The sequence below is a fragment of the Pinus tabuliformis genome, chromosome 7, assembly GCF_031772625.1.
Source record: "Pinus tabuliformis cultivar Carrire ecotype Pingquan chromosome 7, CPIR1, whole genome shotgun sequence".
NCBI lineage: Eukaryota > Viridiplantae > Streptophyta > Pinopsida > Pinales > Pinaceae > Pinus > Pinus tabuliformis.
Window position 1 is genome coordinate 699,168,215 of NC_142293.1, and position 11,208 is coordinate 699,179,422.

Genomic DNA, 11,208 nt, shown 5'->3' on the forward strand with positions numbered 1-11,208 from the left:
GGAGAGATAACTCTCCAAGGCCATTTAAACTGTCAAACATAGGAGTCTGAATAGTGAGTGAAAATCCAATAACATTAGGAAGACCAGGAAAGCTCCGGATTTGGGAGTTAAGCACGAGGGTCTGTGACGACAGGGAAGAGAGATACCCCCTCTCCTACTTGTCTGAACTTACTTGATGACTATTCCGCCTGGCTTCTACGACGAGTTGGTATCCATAGTTGCTACTCCTAGGGATCTACATAGGTGGCTGTGGAGGGGAATCCCGTGGCACCTGAGGTCGACGTTGCATCACTCTCAACAGTACTACTGGAGGGCACCCTTGCGAAGCTTGGGGGCTTGCACCGACGCAGGCTATTGTTAGGAGGTCAGCGTAACTTCCTTTGTTACCTTTGCTGATAGGACTGGGCCGTCATTATCCTAGACTATCTTCGGAAGGCCCCTTAATTCACTTTCTTGTATTTTGGTGTCCGGTCCTAATCACCTGGAGCGGAAATAATTGGAAGTTGTTTGACTGGCTGATATCTTTAGGGACTTTATAGTGTGTGCTCTGTGCTCTTAGTTGGCCTAGATTTCAATTTTTTGAGTCTTTAGTTATATCTTAACAAAAAATTCAAAGTGGCTGACCGATCACCTAGACGGTCTCGAAGACTTCGTGGTCTTTCACCACCAAGTTTAGAGCCTTCTCCTAGAAGGCGCAGAGGTAATAATGCTGGTGGGTTTCGTCCCACGGTAGCCGACGCATCGGGGATTGATCCTCCTCCCGGGGGCATTAGTGTTCAAGCAAGGCCTGGCACTTCCGCAGAACAAGAAAGAAACACTCCAGTTCTTTCTGGAGTTCTCTTTCAAACAGAGAATAACATAGAGGTAGAAGAACTCTCAGAGTCATTAGCGGCTCCGAATTCTCCCCTACCTTCTAGCCATCCGGAAGTTTTGCAATACATTGGGACTCCGATGCATAGAACATCAAGTCTAGGTCATATTACATGCTTACCTTTGATGACCACTACTGGAAGCATGGCTTCTACTACAAGTGCTACAACTATGCAGACTCCAACATCAGTACAAGGGGGAGGAATGATTTCCATCTTTGCTTCTTTGTTTGGGTCTTTTGCTAGCACATATTTAGTTGGGTCTACCTCCATTTCGTCCACGAGTGAGAATTCCCAAACCAATGCTTTTAGTTCTGGATTCTTCCCATTTAGCACCCATTCAAAGGGTATTCCGTCAGTTCTGTTTAGTGCTGCCATGCCCATGATAGGTGGATCGGCTTCATTCCAGGGTTTTCCTTTCGGAAGTGGTCATATACCACATTCCAACCCGACAATAGGATCTATGCCTTTTTCTTCTACAGGAAAAAGAAACAATCCTTTCCAAGGTTGGACTAACGATGTGTTTGGTGGCATGGGAACTGGGAATCCGTTTTTCGGCCAACAGGGGAATAGGTCGTACTCCACAGTTAGTTCGTTTCAAAGTATTCCTCCCTTAGCTTCTACTTGGAATCCATATCAGGGGTTATCAACTCCTTATAATCATTTAGGAGGAAGCTTTGTTGGTTATGGAGGCTTTGTGGCCGGAGTTGGTCAAACTCTAAATTTTGATGGATCACAAGGCTTGCATTTTGGTTCAGCTGGTTACTTCGGGTAGCCTGGTGCCTTCCAAAATCCAGGCCAATCTTTTCAGAACTTTGGGAGCTCGGCCCAGTCTGGGTGGAATCCCTAAGGTCCTCCTAGACTTCCGTTTCTGGCAACTCTGAACTTGCCAGATCTCACTAAGTTAACAAATGATCCAATAAAATACAATCCGGCCTAGCCTTCGGTCCCAACCAAATTCCCTTTGGACATCCCAAAATTCGAAGGGAAGAGCGGTGAAGACCCAGGCGACCATGTAACCACATTCCATTTGTGGTGCTCATCGAACTCCCTTATTGATGACTCGATTAGGTTGAGACTTTTTCAATGCACCTTGACTGGTAATGCGGCCAAATGGTATATAGAGTTGCCAGGGGGCAGTTTTACATCTTTGCTAACTTAGCTAATATTTTCTTAAATCATTTCCAGTTGCCTGTCCGTTATGATGCCGGAACTGAACTTCTGGCCACTTTTCGTCAGGATAAGGCAACTCACATTTCTGACCATATTCAAGAATGGAGATAGAGAAAGAGGCTCATTAAAGCCGAAATCCCTCCGGAGTACCGTCTCGAATGGTTTTTGAAATCTTTACAACTTGAGATCTCTAAGGATGTCTCCATGTCTGGAGTCTATTCTGAGGAGCAAGCCATTTTTAGGGCCCATCAATTAGAATTGATCTACTCTCAGTCTAGGATCCTACAAAAATACTTGCCAGATGCTCCTGGATCTAAGGTTGATATAGCCAAGTCGAAGCCAGGTCCCCATGCGGATGGTATCATTGGATCAGTAGACACAAATGCGGTGAACTTGTTGAGAAAATTGCAGTAGTTGTCTTTGCAAACTGCTCCTAACAACCAAGTCACATCGTCTAACCCTCCGGCTTCCCAACCCTCTTCGATTAATGCCATCCAATCTAATAACCTTAAAGGAAATCAAAATTACAAAGGGAAAAAGAAAGGATGAGGTAAGAAAAAGAACCAGGATGGGAAGACTGGCGCAAATAAATCCGGCAATAATGTTGGTGGTGGTAGAAATGAGTCTAGAAAGAAAGTCAAGTTTCCATGCAAGTTGTGCAGTGGAGACCATTTAACTCACCTCTGACCCAAGATTGGAGATGCTCAGCACTTGTTAGGGCAGCAATGGACTTCTAGTTCTCAAGCTGTGTTAACCAACCCTTTCCCCCAAGGGCAGCAACTCCTTGTTGGCGCGAGTTCAAACCCTGGAACCTCCACAGGGGGAAACCAGGAAGGGGAAAAGTCATCAAATGTTTTCATGATGGGTTCTAACGTCCATGTGGCTACTCGGTCACGTGATTACGGTGAAGCTGAAACTTCCAAGGACAAGACTGCTCTCGGAAATACCGACCTTCATATTGAGCGACCCCCTGTCGAGACTATACCACAGATATCGAAAGGTTCCGCTAAATGTGCGACTATTAATCCTAATGCTAGGGCCACCTAGAAATACTCCATTGTTGAGGATCTAGCTCAGAGTCCGTGTGCTGTGTTCGCTTTAGAGGTTCTCCAGTCATGTCCGGCTCAACGAAGTGCTTTACTTTCCGTGATTGGGGCAGTTGATCCAACTAACTCTTTAGTGCTCACTTTCGACATGTTAAATGTCAAAAAGTGACTCCCTCATCATATGGCTTTCCTAATAAATTCTACATACTGAAAAATTAACATTTTTCGTACCGTTATTGATGAAGGAGCTTCCACGTGCATCATGTCGATGTCATGCTGGAAGGCTATTGGATCACCTTCGGCTGTTCCTTCACCTATCGTCCTGACTGCATTTGATGGTCATTCTCATAAGCCGCATGGGATTATCTCGGCCTTTCCTATATGTGTTGGGGGGGAGGTCGTCAATATTGAAGTAGAAGTCATAGATGCTAACCTAGACTACAATCTCCTCTTAGGAAGGAACTGGGTATATGAAATGGACGACGCTGTTTCGACTCTATTTCGTGTCATTTGCTTTCCTCATGAAGGGAAAATCGTTAACATTGATCAATTGGATTATTGTCCAGTCGATCCTCAAACAATCTCTGACTCTACTGTTCCTTTAGTGGATAACTCTCGTCTGCCTACTGAGAATCTAGGAGTTGGGATGTATTCCTCATTGATGGGTACCTTTGATCTTCCCTCTCCTATCACTAGAATCAATGTCGTTTCATCATCTAAGGAGTCTCCTCGAGAAGAGTTCTTCCAAACTCATTATTTTTCAGACCCTTGGACCTTGCCTTCACTTACGACCACATTGTCTGAAGGACAAGTAAATGAAATGGCATCCGCTATGTCTGCAGCTGAGCTTATATATCAGTCTATCGTTAACTCTGCAGACGACCATTCTACTCCTTTTTCTAAGGAGGAGCTAGATGGTGATGTGGCCCCGGCTTGGACCCTTGATTCTAACTCCACCCTGGATTGCTTAGATATGGTTTTACTGTCTGAAGAAGCAATCCTCGAATTAATGATGGGTGTAGATCGACCTTGGGAAGACTTACATCATCGTTCATATTTTCTTCCTCCATTGAAGGAAGTAGAGTCTAGGTTCTCCGAGCTCTTTACTAGTGATGTTTGTACGATATCAAATCCTTTGGCTCCAGTACACTTTCGTGTCGAAGGTAATATGTCAGTGATTTCTAAAACGATTGATGAGCCCCCAAAATGGATAATTATATGGGCTCATTCAACCTCCTACTTCGACTTAATCCACCATTCTCATTAGTTTATTACATGTTTTTTATTATATTTATTCTAATAGAGTGAATTGGGTTAGTCATTATGCCAACAAGTCTAATGGTTGCTTTGTGCAGATTTTTAGTCAATTTTGAGACAAAATCAAAGGTTTTAATGAGCACTTGACAGCCAAATTCGTGGAGAAACAAGGGAGAGGATTTGTAGGAAGGTTTCCCATTCATTTATGGGTCCTTACCTCGAATTCTCCACTATCAGCGTGGAGTTCAAGGGCCACCAAATAGATTATCACAAGGGCAGCCGAGTAAGTGCTACTAAAAGTGTTGTTAACTACAAGTTTTGGCAGCCGCGTTCCTAAAGTTTAGGAGGGTTGTTGGGGTCCTCAATTTGTATAAATAAGAAGGCTTAGGGCCTCATTTTAGTTAGTCACTTTGTAGGCAGAATTTAGCTAGTTTGTAGTTCGATTTTAGTCATTCTTTTAGTCATTTTTTAGGCAGTAGGTTAGCTCTGCATTTCAGCACATTTTCAAGTTTTCCTTGTGGACAGTTTTTGGAATGTAACTATTCTTTTGATCAATAAAGATGAATACATCTTTGCACCAGTTCTAAATCTCTCTTAGGAGGCTGTAGCTCTTGGGGTTGGGTCCATATCAAGTGCCTAGTACCTCCTTTTTTTACTTTTATGTGTCTCTGCTGCATTCTTAGAATAAAATATGCTATTTAGATTTAAATCTTGTTTTGTTATTTAAGTTGCTTTTGATGATTAAAAATGATTTTCATGTTCAGATTGATTTGATAGGTTAATAACAGAGAAGATCTTCAGAAAAAGGCCATCAAGCACCTCTGATTTCACCTCTCCCTTAGTGGGATCAGGAGCTGGGATCAAGGTGACCTTGCTGCCACCAAAAACACTGTCTTTGCTTCACCATGCAATCATTAGTGTTTGATTTTTAATTGCAGAAGTTGGTTACATGGTCAAATTCTTGATTGCTTCATTGCATAGTTATTATACATGGTTTCGTTGCAAATAAACGTCTATTCATTCTCTTCACTGTTAGCTAGACCAGATTAGGTTAATGTAACTAGGTCTCTGATTTTCGAAGTCTTCGTTGGTTCAGTTGAAGAAAACAAGTTGCAGAGCACCCGTACCTCTTCTCTATCTGCCCATACTCCATCAATCCCATCCGCTCCATCCCCTAAGTGGATTCTTGCCTCACGTTTGCTACATTTGCTCACATAACCCTAATTCTTGTGCAACATTGCTTCACTCCTCCTTGAACAAATCCAGCCATCTTCATCTCTCCTCATCTCCATTCCCCAGGCCCTGGACCTCCTCACACCCCTATCTCACCTCCATACCCACTCCTTCATCTTTCTTCCTCCATCCATCCTCCAAAATCCCATTTCTGAACATCCTGTAGAAAATTACAGACATCTTGTAGAAATTCCAGAACATCCTGTAGAACCCTTGCAGACTTCCTGTAGAAGCTCACGAATGAGGTTTCTTGATAGCCAAACTCTGTGAAACTCTTTGGAAGGGTGTTAGGGACCCCTTAGGCCCTCTTTGAACCTTCCCAACCTTCTGCAAGCATTTCCTCTCGCCAATCCACCTCTGCACAGTCAAAACAGTCAAAGCACATGCATGATAATTCTGACAACTTATTCAAAAATACAAAAAAGATGTTTTTTCAGATGTTACTGTAGAAGTAGCTTAGACACATACATTTTACCTTCCTAGAAGTCAATGGCATCTCTTTCAGTAGCTTGCATCCTCTTTCTTGCATCAGTGGGGCTAGTTGGTAAAATTAGGGTTTGCTAGGGTTTGCGTTTTCTTTCAGATTTCCAGTTTCTTTCTGCAAGTAGATTAGCCTTCTTTGAGTTAGCTTTCGTCCATCAGTTAAAAAGCTTCTTCTAAGAGCTCATAGAAGTTGGCTTAAACTCCTAGAGGACTTGTGCCAGCTGATCAAGTGACAGCCGCAGTAAGAGCTAGTACTTGTGCATACAGCACCTTTGCTTCCAAGTTTGTTACAAACTACCGGGTTGATAAAATTAAAGAAGGGAGTTCCAGGAGTTGCAACATTATTGCTGCAATACTGGGGCCCACCATTCTTTTTGGTGCCGTTTCCGGGGAAGCGTCAGAGTATTGGTGATTGCTGCTTTTCTTCTATTTTCCACTACAACCTTCTACTAAGTAGTTTATTTCATTTCCATTATGCAATTTCGTTTCAGCAAAAGTAGATTAGCATTTCCCGCTTTCATAGATTAGCATTTCAATTCTGCAATTTCATTTTTGCAAGCGTAGATTAGCATTTAAATTCTGCAAGCGTAGCCTAGCATTTCATTCCTGCAATTTCATTTGAGAAAAATAGATTAGTACTTTCCTGCCTTCATTTCAATTCCGCATTTTCATTTCAGCAAGATAGTTAGTTGCAGTTCAATCTATTTATTTTTTGCAGGTACAAGCAGAAAAAAGCAAAAATCAACCAAAAAGATTTCCTTTCATGCCTTGTAGTAGTAGAGATAATTCAAAAAAATTATTGCACAACACCCCCACTGCTTCACACAACCAACCTTCTCTCTTCTTCGATGGCTGTGATTAAAGAACCCTTAGGTGGACAACAAGACATATTTGAAGAACCTCAGGGGAAGAAGAAGAAGAAAACATTCCTTTGGAGCAAATTGCTGCAAACAGAAATGTTGGGAGCAGTACCTTATCCAAAAATGAATTTGTAAATCAGATGGAAGATTTCAAGAGCGATGTGAGGTAGTTTCTTGCCGTGCAACTGGATACCTTACAGATCCAAAGGAAGCAAGAGGAAGCCAAGAGGGCTTTGGTCATATTTTGTCCTAGGTGCACTAGAAAGCATCCTAGGAACGAATGTCCAATGCACTCCCTAGAAGTGTGTTTCGTCTGTGAAGAATACCATCCTACGAATCAGTGCCCTTCCTTGCCTGGACTTAAAGCTGCATATCAGAGAGCCAAAGGAGCCACTGAATCACTCTATTATATGAACCAAAGGAGGCCACATGGACCCATACCCTACCAGGAGGGAATGCAAGGGACATCCCAGACCCATTATGACCCCTATCAAGCCACTTCCATGCCTTCTTGGGGTCCCCCTGCTCATTTTTCCTGGTCCACACCCCTTCCTTGGTCGTATCCTCATCAATACCATGCTTCTCCAGTTGCTCATTCGTTTCATTCTTATGCTCAGCCACAACCTTAATGGAATGCACCTCATCAGGGGTGGAGGCCCCAGTACAACTCTCCTCCCACTCATTTGCCTCTACCACCTACCCAACCACAACGCCATCCATCTCCATCTCGAATATACACCACCACTCAACTACCCATACCACCATTTCCAAACCCGCACAATGGAGTAGCTCAACCCAATTGCAAAGCTGAGGCACATCATGTCCACATGACTCCTCTTGAGCTCAATGATCTTCACCATAGCTCAGGAAGAGTATTGCAAAAAATAGATTATCTTGAAAGTGTTGAAGGACCACATCCAACAAGAGAAGATTCAAAAGAGGTTATCAGAGAACCATGGGCTGCACTTGATGAAGAGAAATCATTAAAATTAGAGATCAAGAGAATTCCCTCATGGTTACCATAAAATCCTCCATGTAGTCTAGAGAAAAATCAACAAAAAGAGGAAGATGTGAAGGTTATGATAGAAGAAGATATGGAGAATGATCCAGATCAGCAAAAGGACCAAGGATATCAGAGCTATATTGAGATATGGTTCCAGATGGTCACTAAGTTGCAGCAGTACTCTCTTCCTCAGCTGTGTTTGATCCCTTCAAAGTCAAATCATTTGGTCTCTAAAAGCCGGATAGCTGTCAAAGCATGCATCTCAAGCCACCACATCATTTTGTCTCTAATCTCGATGTGCACATGGCTCCATTGGAAGTATTCTTATACTTGAAAAGAATTTTGTTTTTCAAGTAGGGTAGGGTAGGAAAAAAAAGAATAAAGAAAAAATGAAAATAAGAGAAAAATAAAAATCTAAGGTGAAAACTTCCTCGGAGGCGGCTCAAATTTGCTCACTGATCAAAAACCTCCATGAGGCGGCCAATGGATTGGAAAGAAGAGAAAATAAAAAGAGAATAAGATCCCTGGGTGAAAACCTCCCTTGGAGGTGCCCAAGGCAGGCAATAAGGGTGAAAACCTCCATGAGGTGCCCTAGTTGTTTTCAAAAAAAAAGAGAAAAAGGAAAAGAAAAATAAACCTAATCTCCATTGAATAATTGCAGGTTGCAAAAAGTACATTGCAGGTCAGGAGGATCACTCAAGACAAAGACAGAGGAAGTTCGGTGCCTTCTACAGGAAGTTCTATGTCTTCTACAGGAAGCATACAAACAAGCCAAAATCGATCTCCGAAGAGGACCGGAAGGCTAGGAATATATCCATGAGGCCTACAAGCATCCATGTTTCCATCCCTCACCCTTCTCCATCGTTTTTTCCATCTCATTGTGCTTCTTTCCTAAAAATTGCGTGTTCTACATGAAGTTCCTGTAGAAATTACAGGATTTCTACAGGAAGCTAGAAATGGATTTCAAAAAGGTAGTTTGGCGAACATGATAGCTTCCTCAAGGGTTCAGAAGTCCTCCTACAATATTCAAACTCCCCCTCCATCATCTCCATGCTAGCATCATAGCCCAAGCTCATTTTTTCTTTCTATGCAAAAAACTGCAGAATGCTTGGAAGCAAAAATGCATAGTGCTGAAATTTGTTTTTTCCATAACGTGAAAACCGTGCATTCATTTACAAAACCGTTTTACAGGGAGTTGTATAGGGATGATGGCAACATGCCCGAGCAATTTCAGCCAATTCCGGTGCGCGGTTTCCAAGAAATCGACCTCCATCACCTTCAGCCATTTTTGCATTTTCTCCATATCCGTGCATCCGTTTCAAAACCTGTTTCATGGAGAGATGCATATGGGTGATAGTAACCTACCCAAGTAGTTTCAGCCAATTCCGATGCACGGTTTCCGAGAAATTGATCTCTGTAATCTTCAGCCATTTTCTGTTTTTCTCAAAATCTGTGCATCCATTAATCGCAATTTTGCTATGGGAGGTGCATAATGATGATAGGACCATGCTCAGAAAGTTTCAGATCGATCCGGGAGCAATGGTGAAAACAAGTTTCTGTCCTATGGAAATTCAACATCCGCAGCTTGAGGGTGCAAATCTGAACATGGAAACAAATTCCTACAGTGTGGTTCTGACCGGAGGATACCTGCACAAGAAAAACAGCCATGAATCAGTAACCAAGCCATCATGCAACCATAGAAACAAATGGATGCAGCAGCAAAAAGGACACAACAGCACGCCGACTTACAGGTATGCGTCTAAACCAATTCCTCTATCTGCATCAATATGATTTGGAAAGTGCATAAACGAATGAAATGGTGGGATTAAGTCGGGAAGCTAGCAAAGTAACCTGATAGTTCCTATTCCAGTCTCTAGCGCTCTGCTGGAAATCATGCAGCATGTGTGTACAATTAACTCACGTAAAATTAAAGAAAAAATAAAAGAAAAGAAAAAACAGACAGTGGTGACCGTTTAAACCTCAGTGCAATTGATAGCAGTGATTACAGGTAGAAAACATACAGTTCATAAACAACATTGCCGTCTGCATGTGGCCACGTACACCTAGCCACTTCACTCCCTCACCACAAATCACGCCACAATTAAAAATGTTCGGCTGAAACAACACTTGCTGTTCATTGGCACTTGCAATGTCCTCAACTGAAGTATGCATCCTACGCTTCCACAAAGTGATTAACCCGTCGTCCTCCACTGAGCTTTTCAACCTGGTTCAAAATTTTCTAGCATATCGGGCTCACTCAGAGGCGCAAGGGCATTATACAGGAAACGGGGGGTCTTCTACAGGAAGTACGACACAACCTTATTGAACAGAGAAACCTGAGCTTTCCTTCATCAAATTTGGAGTTCCGAGAAAGGTAGGCTCAAAAACACTTTTCCATGCATGATATATTTTGAAAGATGGTGAATTGAACTGTCTGGAGTAGGAGAATTAGAGACAAGTCTACCTATAATTCAAAAATAGCAGTGTGATTGTGTGTTGCACGAAATTTCTCAGTTTTTTTACATCAAAATTCCTCTCCACGTTTCTGATCTAAAATTTTCTTATAAGGAAGGAATATGTCGCTGTGAGAGCCAGCCTGTGGATGAAAACTTTTAAATTTGCATATCTGAATGTATCCTGGGAAGAAAATTTAGTCTCTATCCTCTAGCTATAGAAGCAAAACTCTTCCTCTCATAACCAGATAGCTGAAGAATTTTTAATGTCCTTGAGATCTCTTTCTACCAAAAAAGAAAAGAAAAAAAGAACAAACTTGGACATGGACTTTTGCAGGTATTAAGGAGGTTTTCTGGAAAAGAGAATCGAAGAAAAAACTTGTTCAGGGTCTTTTGCAGGCATGAACATAATTGTTAAAACATAGTAAGGTGTCATATCAGAATTTGATGCAGGTGATCCATGATTGTAAAGGATGGAAATCTTAAAGTTGGTGGTGGACTTGGAGGATGGAATTAGAGTCTCACATCAAAGGAGAGACATGAAGATTCTGTCAAAGATCCAAGCTAGTTTGGAACTGTCTAAATCGAGAACAGGGGAACAATACTTTGAGAGTGCTTCTAAAAGCGATCACGCTGGGAATGCAAAATTTGTTTACTGTGACGGATCAGGCTTGGTAGCTGACCACCGGCTACAGCTAGAAGGATTAATTAAAGGTGCCCAAATTTGTACAAATGAAGGTTTAGCAAACATTGGTGCGACTTAAAATTGACCATAAGGCTAATGAGATGAGATAAGTGTAAGGTGGAAATCAGTTGTAGGATTGGACCATT